The sequence below is a fragment of the Protopterus annectens genome, chromosome 11.part0 (assembly GCF_019279795.1).
Source record: "Protopterus annectens isolate FY-2018-M chromosome 11.part0, PAN1.0, whole genome shotgun sequence".
NCBI classification, from domain to species: domain Eukaryota; kingdom Metazoa; phylum Chordata; order Ceratodontiformes; family Protopteridae; genus Protopterus; species Protopterus annectens.
Window position 1 is genome coordinate 224,557,820 of NC_056745.1, and position 18,184 is coordinate 224,576,003.

Sequence of the window (18,184 nt, forward strand, 5' to 3'; positions counted from 1 at the left end):
TTTAAAATCGCAGGCCCTGTATAAAATGCTATCCAGCCCCCCTCATCAGGGTTCGGCTCTACCTGTCTCTGCAGTAGTTCCTCCTTTGTCTCATCCCTTGAGCTCAGAGCCGGAGCATGTTGAGGCTGGGATCGTGGGACTGTCGGCACCGATACCTCCCCTTTCGGTTCTGTCGATAGCTCCGAACTCTTCCATGGTGCCGTCCTTGGAGGGATCTGGGTGCCGGGACTCCCTCGTCAGCTCCGAGGGGGCGAGTGGCATCGGACCCTTGTCCGACCCCGTTCTCCCTCTCAGAGCTTCGGCGCAGGTGAGTTCGGCTCCTACATCGGCTTCGGAGCTGTCTCTCTCAGTGCCGGGAAGGATTCCGGTATCTTCGGAGCCGGAGCCTTCTCCGATATCAGGAAGAGGCACCTTTGAGGTCATGAGGAGTGTGCTGGCATCTGAGTCAGCCTCACCGGCTCCTCCCCCCATGGTGCCTGCTCCTGCCTCTGCCCCTCCTCCAGACCCCAAGCATGGGGAACAAGCACTCCAGGGCACCCCATTGGGTGTATCTTCCTCTTCCAAGGCCTCCCCCGTTCATTCAGTGGAGCCCCCTCGAAAAAGGAAATGCAAAGAGGAAGCATGTTGACTCCCCTGAGTCTGTCACTTCAGATACTGACTTGGAGGAGTCGGAAAGGTCCCCGAGATCCCCGTCTGAGGACGTCTCCTTCTCAGACATCCTTGAGATTCTTAAGCAGAGGGGGAACTGGACTACCCTTAACCCTTCTGAGGATGAGTTGGTATTCCTGGATGTGTTTGGATCCTGACACTCCACCTCCTGGGTGTCTCCGCCTTTCGATCCACTGATGTCTGTGGTGGCTTGAAAGGTGTGGTCAGCTCCAGACACAATGGAACCAACTCCCTGCAGGCCCACAAAATTTATTACTGCCCCACAAAACAAGACAAATGGGTACTGTCTATCATATCCGAAGGCTACAAAATCCCCTTCCTTCGCACTGCACACATTCCCAACAAATCCCTTCCAGATGTTCCACCCAATCTAAGGGATCAAGCAGTTCAAGAAATTTCAAAACTGCTAAGAAAAAGAGCCATCCAATCAGTCCCAGCAGACCAGCAAGGATCCGGAATTTACTCAAGGTTCTTTTTGGTACCAAAAAAGACAAGGGACTGGAGACCCATTCTGGATCTCAGCCAATTAAACAGGTCTGTTCAAAGAACGAAGTTCCGGATGGTCGCGCTACAGTCCATTTTACCGTTTCTGGTTCAGGACAATTGGATGTGCTCCATAGATCTTCAGGACGTGTGCTACCATATCAAAATGGACAGACACTCCAGAAGATTTCTCCGCTTACGGCTGGGAGCCAGTCATTATCAGTTCAGAGCTCTGCCCCTTGGTCTCACCACAGCCCCCAGGGTGTTCACCAAATGTTTGGCAGTAGTTACCGCTCACCTGAGATGGCAAGGATTCCAGGTGTTTCCATATTTAGATGACTGTCTCCTTACTGCAACCACCAGGCATCACCTGCTGCGAGCCAGAGACTACACCATCCAAACTTGCTCCAAACTAGGCATCACAATAAATTTCGAAAAGTCTGCATTGTCGCCTTGTCAATCTATCACCTTTATAGGCGCAAACTTAAATACAAAGGACATGTCAGCGAGACTTCCAGTAGACAGAGTGTTAGATATTCGATGACATGTGCAGGTCTTATTAGGAAGCAAAAAAATTCAGGCCAGATTCGTCCTAAGAACTTTGGGTCTCATGGCAGCAGCTATCATACTAGTCCCCCTCGCCCGTTTTCACATGAGGATTTTTCAGTGGATGCTGTTCACACAATGATCCTTCTAGCAACTCCCAATGTCTCACATGATAATGATCACACAGTCATGCAAAAACCAACTTGTTTGGTGGATGGTTTCCCCATTATTACACCAGGGCAGACCATTTGTTCTTCCTCCTCCAGTAGCTACGGTGACCATGGACGCCTCCCTGATCTGGTGGGGGGGGGGCATTTTCAGGGCAGAACAGTCCAAGGAACCTGGCAGCCTCACGAGTACCATCTGCATATCAACGTCTTGGAGATGAGGGCCGTGCTTTTAGCATTGCAAGCTCTTCAGAACTCTCTTCCCACCGGGACCATTGCAATTCAAACAGACAATATGCCAGTAGTATGGTACATCAACAAGCAGGGCAGAACCAAGTCCTACCCCTTATGTCAAGAAGCACTCGGACTTTGGCAGTGGGAGATCTCTTCCCAACGGTTTCTGATAGCAGCGCACATCCTTGGGAAGTCCAACGTTATAGCAGACAGGCTGAGCAGAGCAATTCTCATGCCTCACGAGTGGTCTCTCAATCAGACTGTGGCGGAAAAAATCTTCCGCAAATGAAGTCAGCCTTGCTGTGAACTTTTTGCCACTCCCTTCAACAGCAAGTGTGACAATTTCTTCTCTCTCCTCCCTCTTCCCGGACACTTCTCCAGAGACGCTCTAGTTCACGATTGGCCTCAGGGACGTCTTTATGTATTCCCTCCGTTTCCCCTGATTCCCAAACTAATACAGAAAGCTACCACATTGGGATGCAAGATGATCCTCATTGCCCCTTACTGGCCTCGACAAATTTGGTTCCCGTTCCTGCATCATCACCTTCTGGAGCAGCCCTGGACCCACTTCCAGACCTCCTGATCCATCAATCGGGCAGGCTTCACCAATCTATTCAATCTCTCCAGCTCACTGCTTGGTTGCTCCACTTCCGACCTTAACCAGGCTTCCAAACATCTCCCACTCGGTGAGTGAAATCATCTTATCCTCGCATAAGTCTACCACTAGAAAAACTTATGCTAGTAAGTGGAAACATTTTTCCTTATGGGCAGAGACCAGAAATATAGATCCCTTTGCAGCCCCATTGCACCATATTTTAGAATTTCTAGCGGAACTTTTTCGAGCTGGATCCTCTTCTGCCACGATTAGAGTTCAGCTAGCTGCAATTTCAAACTTTCATACGGGCCTATCTGATACAAGCATCATGTCCCATAAGCTTTGTAAAGCCTTTCTTAAAGGGACCACTCTACTCAGGCCCCCAGTAAGAGATCCCCCGCCTCCGTGGGATCTGAATTTGATTTTAGCTTCCCTGAAACCTGCCCCCTTTTGAACCTGCAGCTTCTTGTTCTTTGAAGTTTCTTTCTTGGAAAACCCTTCTTCTGGTTGCAGTTACGTCAGCTAGAAGAGTTTCTGAACTTCAGGCTCTTTGTGTTCATCTTCCTTACCTAGTTTTTCACAACAATAGAGTTTCTTTTCGGACTAACCCTTCCTTTCTTCCAAAGGTTACTTCTGATAATAATTTGAATCAGTCCATTGACCTACCTGTGTTTTTTCCAAATTATTCCAACAAAGCGGAATACAAATTACATCAGCTGGATGTTCATAGACAATTACGCTTTTCCTTGCATAGAACCAAGCAAATCAGAAAATCGGACCAATTGTTCCTGTCCTATGCTGAGAGTAAACAAGGTATACCGGTGTCAAAAGTAACCTTATCTAGGTGGTTGACATCTATTATTACATTTATATATCAGTTAAGGAATAAAGAGCTTCCTGCTAAACCAAAAGGTCACTCCACTAGAGCTCTAGCTACTTCAGTGGCCTTTCAGGCAAGATTACCAATGGAAACTATTTGTGCGGCAGCTACATGGGCCAATCCTCATACCTTCATTTCACATTATAAGCTGGATGTAGCCTCCAGGAGCAGAGCTGATTTTGGTTCCACTGTTCTGAAGAGTCTGTTCCGATGAGCCTCCCAGGATTGAGGTGCTAGGGACGCTGTCCCAACCATCAAGAATGAAGGCGAGATAGACAACTTAACATTAAGAAGTTATGTACCTACCATAACGTTCCATCTTAGTTGTCTTCTTCTCGCCTTCTTTCTTGAGTCCCACCCTCCATCCCCGTATCCTAGTAGACCGAGAAGAGTTCCTTATGTTTTTTTTATCACTGGCTGAGTCTTCTCTGGTTATTACTTCTCACTATCAGTCTCTCCAGTAGGTTCATGCATCCTACTACAGTTTACTGTATTATTATTATTATTATAATTGTTATTATTATGTCTGTAGTTAGGTTTACCAAACGAGATCTGGGTATTTAGCACCAGGCATCATGGGATATAGGGGGGCCTCGAGCCAGTAAGCAGCTCTCGAGCTTTTGAAGATGGCCGAGTCGGAGCCGAGGATGGGCTCCGAACCCAACCAGCAAGAAAGAAAGCGAGAAGAAGACAACTAACATGGAACGTTATGGTAGGTACATAACTTCTTATTTTTGTCTTTGAAGAGTATACCCTGCTAAGCATATGTATACTTAACTTGATTGTTTTTTTTTTTTTTTTACCTTCAGTTACAGTAGTGCTATTCTTTTTATTCCTACTTAGACTATAAGATTGTATTAGTGAAATTTATAACATGCATTTTTCATTTTATGCTTGTATCTGAAGGTTGTATATGTATTGTACTGTTATTTAGAAATGTGGAGCTTTTCTCCCTGGGCCTCTGCTGAAAAGGACATTTTGTCCAGTCGGACTTCCGGTAAACAAATGTAAAATATAAATAAATAAAATGCTAGGCTTCCCCCTGTGGTAATTAATATTCTTTTTTCTTCTCAGAAACCATCCCCTAGAAATATTTACCAGAGTAAACTGGAAGAGATTCTCTATTTGGGCCCTCTCTAAAGGTCTTGATCCTTTTTTCAGCACCTGTTCCATCCATGCTAGAATTCTTATCTGACTGCTTTGATAAGGGTTCAAGGTTTGCCACCCATCAAGGTCCATATGGCCACTATTTCAAATTTTTATATTAGACATAGATATTCCTATAGTCTTGTTGAAAATTTCCAAAGCTTTACTGAAAGGTAAGTTCCTATTAAGACCTCTCATTGGAGACCCCTCTCCTCCATGGGACATTTATGCTGCACGCTCTGACTCAGTCTCTTTTTGAGCTTGTTGCCACAGCAGGTCTACTTGGAAAACAATTTTCCTAGTGGTAGTGACTTCAAACAGATGAATTTTGGAGTTACAGGCCACTATCTCATGTAAACCTCCATATCCAGTCTTTCACAAGGGTAGGGTCTCCTTTAGAATGAATGCGTCCTTTATTCTTAAGGTGGCATTCAAAGTAAACCTAAATCAGTCCATAAACTTACCATTAATTCTTCCAAGATATTCAAACAAAGGAGAATAATTGTTGCATATGTTAGTTATCCACCGAAACTTGGATTCTACATTCACAGAGCAAAACAGTTCAGAAGAGACAATCAATTGTTCATTTCTTTTTCAAATGTAAAGTTGGGGAGAGCAGTGGCAAAGGTTACTTTGTCTAGATTGCTAATTCCACAATCTAGATTGCTGTCAGACTGCATTTCCTTTGTCTAGCATAAGAAGAATTTAACTTTACTAGGTAAACCAAAGGCTCATTCAACTAAGGCAGTTTCTACTTCAACAGCCTTTAATAGAGGACTATCCTTTGATGACATATGTGCTGCAGACAATTGGTCTATGGTACACACATTTGTGTCTGACTTTAAGCTGAATGTACAATACAGATCACATTCCTCCTTTGGTTCCACCATACTCAGAAATGTCCCTCCTTGATACCACACAGATTGACATTTTGGAAATCTGTCCAATATGTTTGAAATGAATGAAAATAGACAACATTGGATACGAAAGTTATGTACTTACCATAGTGTTAGATCCATGTTGTCTGATTTTCATTTGGTTCAAACTCCCTCCCTCCCTCCTGCTCCCTTTCACTTGGTCACCTATAAGTTCAAGATGATTGAGTAGACCCTTTATTTCCTGTATATGCACAGTCAAGCTAAACTGTACCCACTCTTCCTCAACAAGATGGGATATTCTAATTTAGGAGTGCCTTATGTAGGATTGCTCATGTATTAGACAAAGAGGTGGGGCAAACTCGATCTGAGCAGCTAAGGTGGAGTCCATGGAATTATGGGTAGAGGAGGAGTAAGATCCCTAGATCTGAAGAAGTTTCAGAGTTAGTGCTTAGGTCGGTAAGTACATAAGTTTTATTTATGTCATATCAGTTTATCTTATGTTGTGGTACACCACTTTATTTCGGACACCACAATTCCCAAATTCTGTCATGCTTGACACATTAGAAATGTTATTTCCCTAGTTGCATCACACTAGAAATTTGATTTCTGGGCTGGCAATTATATTAAAATAATGTAGTACTACTACTGTTAATTATGTATAGTGTAGCAACTGCAAGTTTTTAACTTTACACATTTAAAACCTTGAAGTAAAAAAATTGTTTCAGTAGGACATGGAATAGATTCTATTATATGATCTTTGAAGGTTACTGTATTAATTTGACATATTCATGTTTGTTCACATTCTTTTTATCAGCTATAAACCTTCTACACTAACATTTCCTATCTTCCTCTAACTTTAAATCCCATTTATGTTCTTTATATACTGTGTTTCCTTTTCTCTAACTCTAAATATCTACTAATTTCAATTTCATTTTATTTTCTCCTTATATCTACTTCTCAGTTGTCTCCCTAAATGAGTTCTCATCTCTGTCCTTTACCTAACACTCTTAGATTTCATACTCTAATCTATCCTTTCTTTCACTCTATACTATGCTGTTTTTTTTTCTTCCCTTCTCATGTGGTCCTATGCTTTAGCATTCTTGGTCCCTTATGTAAGCAAAATATTTACCACACAGCTTACTACATATGATTCAAACCATTGCACAATTGCTTCCTGGAAAATTAGGATGAGTAGTTGAGTACAGACAGTGGATTCTAATGGTATTTGTTTTAGTGGTCTTTTGTAGCCAAAATGTTTAGAAATGGATAATTTGTTACTACTGGTTAGTAAATTTTGTTTCACTTCTTGCTAGCAAAATGTTCTAGACTGCAAATGTAATAACAAATGTTATTTTATTAAAAATGTTCAGTCATTCCTCTTTTTCAATTTTTATATGGAGTCAAGTCATCATCATCAACAACACCCCCTTTTCCCATTTTCTACATGTGGTCAGGGTGTCTTGTCCACTGCCACCATCCCTGTTGATTCACTGTCATTCTCCTACCTTCTTCGACAGTCATGCCTGACTGCCTAAGGTCTTCTCCACATGTGCCCAAACCACCACAGTCTATTCTCTTTGACCTTCTCTTCAATTGGAGCTACTTGGGCTTCTGATCTGATGTCTTCATTTCTTCATCTGTCCTACAGTGTGCATCCTACCACCCACCTCAGGCACTTCATCTCCATCACCTCTAGCTTCCTTAGCTCCTCTGCCTTTATTGCCCAGGTTTCTGTGCCATACTGTACTATTCGTCACACCACTGTTTACATGTCCTGTCCTGTCACTGTTGCAGTATTCATAACCAATGAGATCTCCTGCCAAGGACACCCCTATGTCCAGCCAATATACCAACGCCTTTTATTTTTACCAGCATCATACATCAGACATATGCTTCCTGCATCAGCATGGGGCATAAAGGAGAAGTATGGATGATCCAGACTCAGAACTTTTTTGCTGCCAGTCTGAATGTCATAGTTGAAGGCTGGTCTAAATGCTCTTTGCTGTGCTGGTTATACTGGGTCTCTTTTAGATTACTACCCTGTTGGGGTTCCTCTTCTTTTACATTATAGTTTGAGCGTTCTTGTAATCTAAGAAACGGAACTCTCAGTGTGGGAGGCAGGTTTCCTATAAGGGTCATTTTGACAATTGTTTGTTTTGTCTAGATGCTTCTCACGACCACACTCAGTGCTCTATTTGTCAGACATTTGTGCCAAAGACTCTCTGCAGCAGTCTGTCTTCACTTTCCATTTATCTTGAGAACCAGCATCTCACATTGTTGACCCAGGGTACCATGACCAAATCTACCATCACCGAGATACAGCTGCCGATAAAAAAAGAAAAAGGCCAAGAAGTCGAAGTCTGATACTGCTGCTGTCCATCCTGTAGAATATGTGTGTTATACCTTTAAGAAGCCTTTCCAAGAACTGAACGTGCATATGTAAATAGCAAGCACATGCTAGCTTCAGTGCCATTTTGAGAGTGCAGCCAGAGTGAGTATGTATGAGAGAAATAGTCTGTTTATATAAGTTTATCTAAGTTAAAATTATTTGCCTCAATCCTGATGTGTACTGTACATAATAAAGCTGTTTGAATAAAGCCCATGCATGTTCGTCTATTTCATCCTGACAAGACGGATGACATGGTGTCAGAACCGTGATTCCAGAGACTGCTTTTCAGAGATATGAGGTAAAGAAGCAACAGTGAAGGCAGAATAACAGAAAAGAGAACATAAAGGGCCAGAAACAACCTAAAGGTAATAAAAACTTGCACAAACAATTATTTCATTAAAAAGGATGAAACAGAACATTACAAGGGCACAAAACGCATTACTAAACAAACGAATAGCACAGAAACATTTATTAAGTAAATGAAATGCATAAAAAGTTTATTAATTAAGCAAAATGTTCAAAGTTAAGATATTTGATAAAACAATTACCAGAAAAGCAAATAGGAAGTTCAGAGTCACCTCGGAACTGCTAAACAAGAATGTTTAGAGTAAAACGAGCACAAGAAAAGAGATTGAGAATAGAATGAATATAATGAAGGGCATATTAAGCATAAATAAAGCAAGGCAACTGCATGTTTTTTGGCAAATTACAGTGTTTTGGCATAAACAGTTATTTTGCATTAACTAAAGCCCTGAATGGCATAACTAGAGTTATTCAAAGCATCACAAAGTATGTATAAGTGCTTACAGTGTGTGTTTATTACTGTGCATTTATTCTGGAGTTTATTGTGTGCAAAGTGCAACTATTTCATGAAGTGCAGTTAAATACAGCCATTTTGAAAAGTTTCTTGTGCTGGGTGTGTCTGCTCGCAAAGTGCCGCCATTACAGAGTGTTTCTTGCACTACAAAGAATTACTTGGCAAAGTATAGCCATTTTGGAAGTGTTTCAGTGTGCTGTATACTGTTTATTTGCAACATACAGTTACTTCGAATTGTTTCTCACTCTGCGCTTCTTCTGCTGCCCAGTTTATATGCAATGTGCAGTTACTTTGAAATGTTTCTTAAAATGATGATAAATGACTTTACAGTACAATAATTTCAAGAGTGTTACAGTGATCAGGAAATTTATTTTGCAAAGTATTTCGTAGAGTTCAATTACTTAGAGGTTCATTGTGCTATTGGGCATATTTACAAGTGCTGGTATAAATTTCTGACATATATATGCATGTGTGTGTCTGCTCGTGCATACTTGCAAAACCTTCGCTGACGTATTAATATGACAGAGGCATTTCGCAGACCAGGTCCACTAGTATTTGATCAGAATATTGCGGAGAATATTTAAGCAAGAGTACAATATTTTCATACAAGCAGCTTACTCAGATAGAGATGCACACACAAAGGCATTAATTTTGCTAAACCTAGCTGGGTCAGAAGCCATTGATAGTGTTCATTTGTGTATGCACCAGCAGTGAATGAAGGTGAAAACCATCATATTGCTGTTCAGGCTGAATCAAGGGAAGATCCTAAGTGTTTGAAGCGTAAATTTAGAGAAAGGTGCAACCCCCAAACTAATGTTACATTAGAGCGGCATTTGTTTTACACCAGAGACCAAAGGACAGGAGAAACATTTGCAGCCTACATTACTGGGGTGAAAAACAAAGCTAAAACTTGCATGTTTGGTGATTTAAATGATGAGCTAATAAAGGACAGGCTTGTGTGTGGTATTAATAGTGCTGCTGTGAAAAAGATTTTGGTTTGTGACAGAGATTTAACATTGAGCAAGGCTATTGAGACTTGTCAAATTCATTGTTACAGAAAGGCACACAGGTATGCTTGCAAGTGACAAGAGTATGGTTTCAGCAGGCACACAGGTATGCTTGCAAGTGACAAGAGTATGGTTTCAGCAGGCTCTAGAGCAAATGTAGACAGCATGCAGCATGTGGCAAGTAGAAACAGGCCTAAGCACGTGGCAGCTGCAGCCCCTGCAGGTATGGCAGGGAAAACCCATAGTTTTCCAGCAAGTTCTACGACTAGTTCAGTTAAAGAAGCATGCTCAGTGCAAAACAAACACTGCTCAGTACGGCACAAGGGTGAATCAGCAAAACCCAAGTCAAGCTTCATTGTTAACTGTCATAGTTGTGGTGCCAGCCATGAGTCTAAAGGAGAAAGGTGCTTAGCACTTGGTCAGCAATGTCACAAGCATAAAAAATGGAATAATTTTCAAAGTTTTGTAAATCAAGTAAACCTCACTCAGTTACAAAGAAAGATCCCTCAAAAAAGCAAATTGATAATGTAGATTGCAACTCTACTTTCTACATAGATGGTGTATCAGTGATTGGTGAAAAGGTCGATTCATTAAACTTATTATCAAATGGCAAAGTATTTTGTACTGTCCTGATTCATGGCAAACTCACTGAGCTCAAAGTAGACACTGGTTCAAAGTATAATATCATGCCAGCAGAAACATTTGCCAAAGTAAGAGCTGGTGAACAGCTTAATGTGAATAGTTGTGCGACACTCGTTGCCTATGGAGGTGAAGACATTTAAACCAAAGGCTCAGTAGTGCTTTCATTTTATCCGTCTGGTAACAGTTACAAGTTGTTGTTTTACATAGTTCAAAGACCTGTGCAGTCATTATTATATCTCCGAGACAGTTTGAGAATGGACTTGCTTTCCTTACTAAAGAGGTTCATCATATAATCACATGTCCCAGTTCCAGCTTTACTGAAACTGTTTTCTCAGAATATGCTGATGTTTTCAATGGCAAGCTTCCATTCGTATATTCCATGAGGTTAGACCCAGAGATCAGTCCAGTGGTCAGACTGGCAAGAAGAGTTCGAGTAGCTATGCAGAACAGAGTTAAAGCTCAGTTGGATAAAATGGTGCAACAACGTGTGATTTGTCCAGTCACAGAACCAACTGAATGGGTGTTGTCTATGGTAGCAACTTATAAGAAAGGCTCAGATGAGATCAGAATATGCATCGACCTAAGAGACTTGAATAAGGCATTGAAGAGACCTCATCATCCCATGCGTACAGTTGAAGTCGCAGCCCTGATACCGAATGCCACTGTATTTTCTGTCTTGGATGCAAAGAGTTCATTTTGGCAATTAATGCTTCATCGCAAATCTTCACTACTGACTACATTCAGTACCCCATTTGGACGATATAGATTTCTCAGAATGCCATTTGGTAAATTCTGCAAATTAAGTCTTTCAGCGTTCAATGGAACAGATTTTTTTCAGGCTATCCCTGTGCCATAACAGTTGATTTATTGATTGGAGGCAATGGTGAAGTAGAGCATGACAGAAACCTCAAAAATTTTTAGACAGAGCTCGTGAAGTGAACTTAAAGCTCAGTCCTCTAAAGTACAAATTCAAATTACCAGAAGTCATATATGTAGGTCATTTGTTTACTAGTACTGGGTTACAACCAGACCCATCCAAGCAAGCAGCTATTCTTGAGATGCCTGCTCCAGATAATGTTCAAGCTTTGCAACATTTTCTTGGTATGGTTAACTATTTGGGCAAGTTCACACCAGATTTCATTGAATTGACAGCACTTTTAAGGGAGCTAATGCACAAAATGTTGTATGGTCTTAGCTAGAACAGCACCAGAGATAATTTGATCTTAAGCATAAAATTACCACTCCACCTACACTAAGGTATTATGATGTCAATAAACCAGTACTCTTTCCTGTAACACTTCATAGTTTGATCTTTGCATGTTCCAAGTTTCATGATAATATTTATGGTCGAAATATCCAGATTGAAACTGATCATCAACCTCTAGTTACTATTTTAAAGAAGTCTATGCATTTTGCTCCAGCAAGCTTACAAAGAATGATGCTCAAATTATAAAAGTACAACTTCAAAATGGTCCGTGTAAAAGGCAAAGTTATTTATCTGGCTGATACCTTATCCAGATTGCCCAGAACTGCAACAGAACAGATTGATGCAGAACATTTTGACTTTGATGTCATGGAAGTGCATAATTTTCCGACCACGAGACTTGATGAGCTGAAAGATCATACAAAGACTGATCCTGTTTTGCAAAAGCTCAACCACTACATCCAGGTAAAATGGCCGTCAAAGTAATCCAGTGTACTGCCTGAAGTACAAGAGATGAGTTGTTGATGGAAAATGACATTATTTTCAAAGGTCCTAAAGTCGTTATTCCTGCTTCCTTACAAAGTGAATATATCCAGATTTTGCATCGTGGCCACCCAGATTCTGAATCTGTCAAAAGAAGGGCGCGAGAGGACTAGTAGTTTGCCCTCCTCTAGTAAAAGAGATTGGCAAGGTACTTTCATTGTGTTCAGTATGCAATAGTACTAAACTGCATCTGTAGAAAGAGGTACTTCATCTAATTCAAGTTCTTGAACTACCTTGGTCAACAGTAGCCACTGATATATTTGAGTGGAACAGTCAGCATTACTTAGTGTTAGTTAACTCTAATTCAAATCGGTTTGAGGTTGATTTGCCACCTAACCTAATGTCCATCACTGTTATTAGTTGAAAAGTCATTTCTCAGTCTATGGAAGTCCACATAAGCTTATATCTGACAATGGTACTCAATTTACCAGTCAATTGTTTCAGAAATTTCCAAGAGAATGGGACTTTGTACATGTTACTAGTAGTCCTAAATTCCCACAGTCAAATGGTTTAGCTGAACATGCAGTGCAGAGTGCAAAGCAATTACTAGAGAAGTCAAAGCATGATGATACTGATGTCTTTTTGAATTTACTCAATCTTAGAAATGTACCCTGTGGCAATATACTTGTCTCACCTGCTCAGAGACTTCTTTCCAGGCAAATCAGAACAACCTTGCCTACCAGTTCCAGTTTGTTGAGGCCTAAAGCTAAGAACAACAAAGCAATCAAAGCCCAACTGTTCAGTAAGAGTTCTTTCCAGAAGTACAGTTATGAACAAACAAGCAGATTTCTTCGCTCATTGAAAAAAGGAAAGACTGTAAGGCTACAAACAGCTAAAGGTTTCAATCAGATTGGTCAAGTAACAGGTATATGTGCCAAGCTGAGATCCTGTTTTGTAAAATCTGAGGGTGTAGAGTACAGAATGAATCACAGGCATCATCTTCCTGTATCAGAACTGATATCGCAGCATTGTTCCTATGATACAGACTAGATCTCAGAGCAATCCAGACAATGTTCCTGTTGCAGAACGTGTCTTAACTCCAATTTCCATTCCAGATGTTCCTAAGGTTGAACATTCAGCAGAGACGGTTCCAGTTGCTAAACCTGATTCTAAATTCCATGTCACACGATTTGGTCACATCTCTAGACCTAGTGCAAAATGCACAGCAACCTGGACATTATTGTCTATATGTATTTTGTTCTATATAATTGCATGTCAAAGAATCGTTTTGTATTTATTGCATGCCAATCAATGATGCCAATGAAATATGATTCATTTCTCAACAAGGGAGGCTGTAGAATGTGTGTTTGTTGTACCCTTAAAAATCATTTCCATGGACTGAACATGTGTATATAAATAACAAGCACTTGCTAGCTTCAGTGCCATTTTGACAGTGCAGCCAGAGAGTGAGCACGTATGAAAGAAATAGTCAGTTTATAAGTTTTTCTAATTTAGAGTTATTTGCCTCAATCCTGATGTGTTTGTACATAATAAAGCTGCTTGAACAAAGCCCACACATGTTCATCTATTTCATCTTGAAGGGACGAATGGCAATCCTCCACCAGATATCTGTCTTGAAATGGATGATACCCTTAAAGACTGCCCAGTACTATCAGTCCCCTCTGCTGCAGCCCTGTCAGAAGCTGGCATTTAACCTGATAATTGCACATCCTCCGAGGCTTTGCAGACATCTGCAGCAGACATGGAGGGGGAAACATGGCTGATCATATCTGATGGGCATGGGGGATTCTCCAGATTTAAGTTAGGGAGGAATTCCCTGGTACACAGATTGAACCACAGAGGTTGATTAAAGCTGATGTCCTCCTTAAAAATAGACAGAAGACTAAGCATATTTCCCACTCTCCCAAGGATCCTCAAATGTAGCCGCAGGATTTTACTCAGGGCTTGTTTAATGCTCTAATGGCTTCAAGACCATCCCATGGAATTTATGTTCCTACCCCTCCTTGGTCTTTCACTCATAAAATATCCAGGGAGCTTGATTCTTCCACTGAAGAATCAGATTCAAATGAGGATTCCTTGGTCCACTCCTCCCAAATCCTATCATCTTTGCATTATGGCTCTGAGGAGGAAGAGTCCTTAAGTCCTGACTCCCCTTTAGATGAATTGTCCTTTAGAAATACAGTGGTTCACATGATGGATCATTTTAAGTTGGACTGTTCCCAAGTTTCTGATATCCAGCAAAGGTATTATGAGTTGATGCAGATTGAATCCCCTAAGCCTTCTGCTGCTCCCATGTCTTGGTTGCCCTGCTGGATACTTTTCAGCTGCTTCCTTGGATTCTGATTCCCAACCTCCTGTGCCTGAGAAGTCTGAGCATTTTTATAAGGTGCCTGAGGTTTTCAAGTTTCTTTATAAGTGTCCCTCTTCTGTCCCAGCAGTGGTCTGTGTCTGTGCTGATAAGCCTTCCTGACTTTTGCCTTCTTCCAAGTCTCTTCCCTCTGACAAGGACAGTCGAGCTATGGAGAGGCTGGGTCTACACTTCTGCCACCCTAGCATTCCATGCAATAAACTATCAAACTCACATGATCAGGTAATTTTATCTCTCTCATCTCAACTTGACGGAGGGGGGATTCTGTCTGACCTGCCTGAATCCCAAACAAAGTCCACTGCACTTTCTAATGTGTAGCTATGATTCTGCTGATGCATCCTGTACAGCTGCTGTTTCTGGTGTTATGAGACATTGCTCTTGGCTTCATCATCTGGCCTTGCCTGATGATATTAAGACTAAGCTTCTTAATGTTCCTTTGGATAATTAAAATCTCTTTAGTACTCCAGTGGCTGATTTATTTATTTAAGATCTTTCAGGACCAAGGAGAGGTCATGAAGGATCTTAAGCAGATTTGTCTCTCCCATTCCTAAGTTTCAGAGAGATTATCCTGCTAAAACTGTTGTTGTTCATAGACAGACTTATCAGCCCTACAGAGGTAGGTAGGAAGGATTGTGGGAGTGTTTTTTTTCTAATAAACTAACTCAGTCACCTATACCTCAGTAACCATCCTTTCAGGACAACTCTACCTGCATCTGACATTCTTCCCTACTTTCTTCTTGGTCAGGTTCCCTTGTCTCTCAGACTTTCTCTGTCACTCCCTGTTTGAAAACAGATTATTTCAGACTCCTGGGTCCTGTCAATCACCCATCAATGCTACTTCATGGTCTGGAAATCCTTTCTCCCCTTTGTGGCCATTCCTCAACCACCTTCAGATCAAATTCTCCATTTTTCAGGGGTACTGCAGGGTCTACTGGATTAAGGCATCATTCAACCTGTTCCAGACATCCTAAAGAGTACAGGGATTTATTCCAGGATGTTTCTGGTCCCAAGAAAGAAGGGGTCATGGAGGCCTGTTCTAGACCTTTCCTTTTTGAACACTTTTCTCAAGGTAACCACATTCAGGATGGTTTCCCCCAGACACTGTTTCCACTCTTGCTACCTCAGACCTTTCAGGAAGGTATCCTTCAGATCCAGATATACTTATCTTCATACTCCCATTCACCCTCTTCAGAATGTATTTATGTTTCCTCCTCTTGTTTTCAGTTGTCTGCTTTGCCCTTTTATCTTCCCTCAGCCCCAAGTTGCCTGGCTGCAATCATAGCTTTCTGCAGGCTTCAATGAATACAAATATTTTCCTATCTGGATGATCTGCTTCTTCCAGCTTCCCTGTCCTTCCAGGCTTCTGCAGGACCTGCAGTTTACCAGACTTCTGTTGCACAGTCTGGATTTCACCATCAATCTCCAGAAGTCAAAAAGTCCAGAAGAAGAAATATACCTAATTAGGAATCGACCCCAACTAACTAAACAACCCATTGTCAGGGTCATAAGAAGCAAAAAGTACTTCATAGCTCAATACTTGATAAATTCACTCAAATCCTGTATATGGACTCCACTAAAATACTTGCCACTAGATGAAGCTGTAGAATACTTCAACACAACCTTCCTGAACTCCCATTCTCCACCTAGAACCACCAGAATTAAAACCAACCTCGCACCATGGCTATCAAAAGACACCAGATTTCTAATGAAAGAAAGAGACAAAGCCTGGTTGCAATTCCATAAACACAAAACCCTAATCCTAAAACAAATATATCATGAACTACGGAATTGAGCCAAAAAACACATACAAATTGATAAAACTAGTTACTATAAAACCCTACAGGAAAAACACTCTAACAACCCACAAAAATTTTGGGCGTCAATTAACAACCTGTTACACCCAGGAAAACCTTCCACTCCTTCCCCTATATTACCAAATAGTCTACACAACATCCCCACCCACTTTAACAAATACTTTACTGAAACCATCCAGGCCCTAGCCAATACCCAAACAACTAGCACTCACACAACATCAATAACAGCCCCCACCCCCTCCAACACAAATAATAATACACAAAGTTTCTCCCTAGAACCAGTCAGTACTACAATTATTACCAAACTCCTCAAAAAACTGAAGACAACAACCCCAGCAGTAGACAAACTCCCAGCAGAATTCCTACAAATTACTGCAGAGGCCATAGCCTATCCTGTGTCCATCCTCATTAACAGATCTGTAACTGAATCCAAAGTACCCAAATCATGGAAAATATCACGGATAATACGATTACATAAAGGGGGACAATCCCTTGAACCTACAAACTACCGCCCTATTGCAATACTATCAAGCCCTATCAAAGATTTTAGAGAGAGTATTCCACTCACAACTAATGAAATTCCTGCTTCACAACAATCTATTATTACAATCCCAACATGGATTCAGACCTTCGCACAGTACTACCACAGCATTACTATCCTTCTCAAACTCTATTAATACCCACAGAAACAACAGCCTGTTCGTATCCTCCATATTCCTAGACCTATCCAAAGCCTTTGATATGGTGAACCATAGTCTACTCCTAGAAAAACTGGCCACTTTTAACATAAATTCTTCCACCTTATCCTGGTTCAGTAGCTATTTATCTAACCGACAACAGGTTGTTCTCTGGGTAAACCACCTATCACCCCTACTCCCAATAACCATTGGTGTACCACAAGGAAGTGCAGCCCACACCCTTGATAAACTCCAAATTATAACCCAAAACAACTTTACCCTAGCCGAAGAATGGTTCATCAACATCAGACTACTGCTTAACCCAAAAAAAACTAAATTTATTCTTTTCAGTCCAAGTAGACACCCCCCCCCCCCCCATAAACAATAACTTTTCAATAATATCCAAAGACAATACTAATGTTACTCCTACACCACACACCAAGCTCTTAGGAGTAGAAATTGACAATAAACTTAAATATGACATCCATATTTCTCAAACAATCAAGAAAGTCAATAAAAAGATCAGACTCCTTTATAAAAACCACAACTACATGACCAGACACACAAAAGCCACCATAGCTAGAACTAATCTGTTATCTATACTTCTTTATGCCTCCCCAATCTTTACAAACCTTCACCAAGCAGAACTTTCCAAAACTGAATCATGCTACAACAAAATTGCCAAATTTGCTAATGAAGCCACTCATAACTCCCATCACTGCCAAATCCCTTAGACAACTCAGCTGGCTTGAGTTACCTCAAATCCTCCTACTCAACCAACTTACCACTGTCCATAAGCTCTACTACCTTCCTTTGAAAACCCCAGCCTTGCAACAATTAATTCAACCCTATACTCCCTCCAGAAACCTAAGATCAACACAGCAAAACCACATAACTGTCACCAAGCACAAAAATGAAGCTGGCAAATCGCTCTATGCCTGCTGCATTGCAAAAACCTGGAACCTCCTACCCGATCACCTAACCTCAACACCCTCACCTTACCTCTTCAAAAAAAAACATCAAATCCCATTTTATGCAAAACTGGCTATGTTCATGTCTTCCCCCAGGCTAGACCAAATCAACTCACTGCTATTAATACTCTCACAAATAATCACCATTGTTCTCAACCTCTAATAGTTTAGTGACACAAAGCTAGAAATTAAA

At 41.1% G+C, this 18,184-nt stretch overlaps 1 protein-coding gene across 3 annotated transcripts in view; it reads left to right on the forward strand.

Moving 5' to 3' along the window:
- The window catches only part of LOC122815283 (centrosomal protein of 83 kDa-like), a 1,332,042-nt gene that overhangs the window by 1,278,389 nt on the left and 35,469 nt on the right, over positions 1 to 18,184 (forward strand). The gene's annotated exons all lie outside the window — the stretch shown is intronic.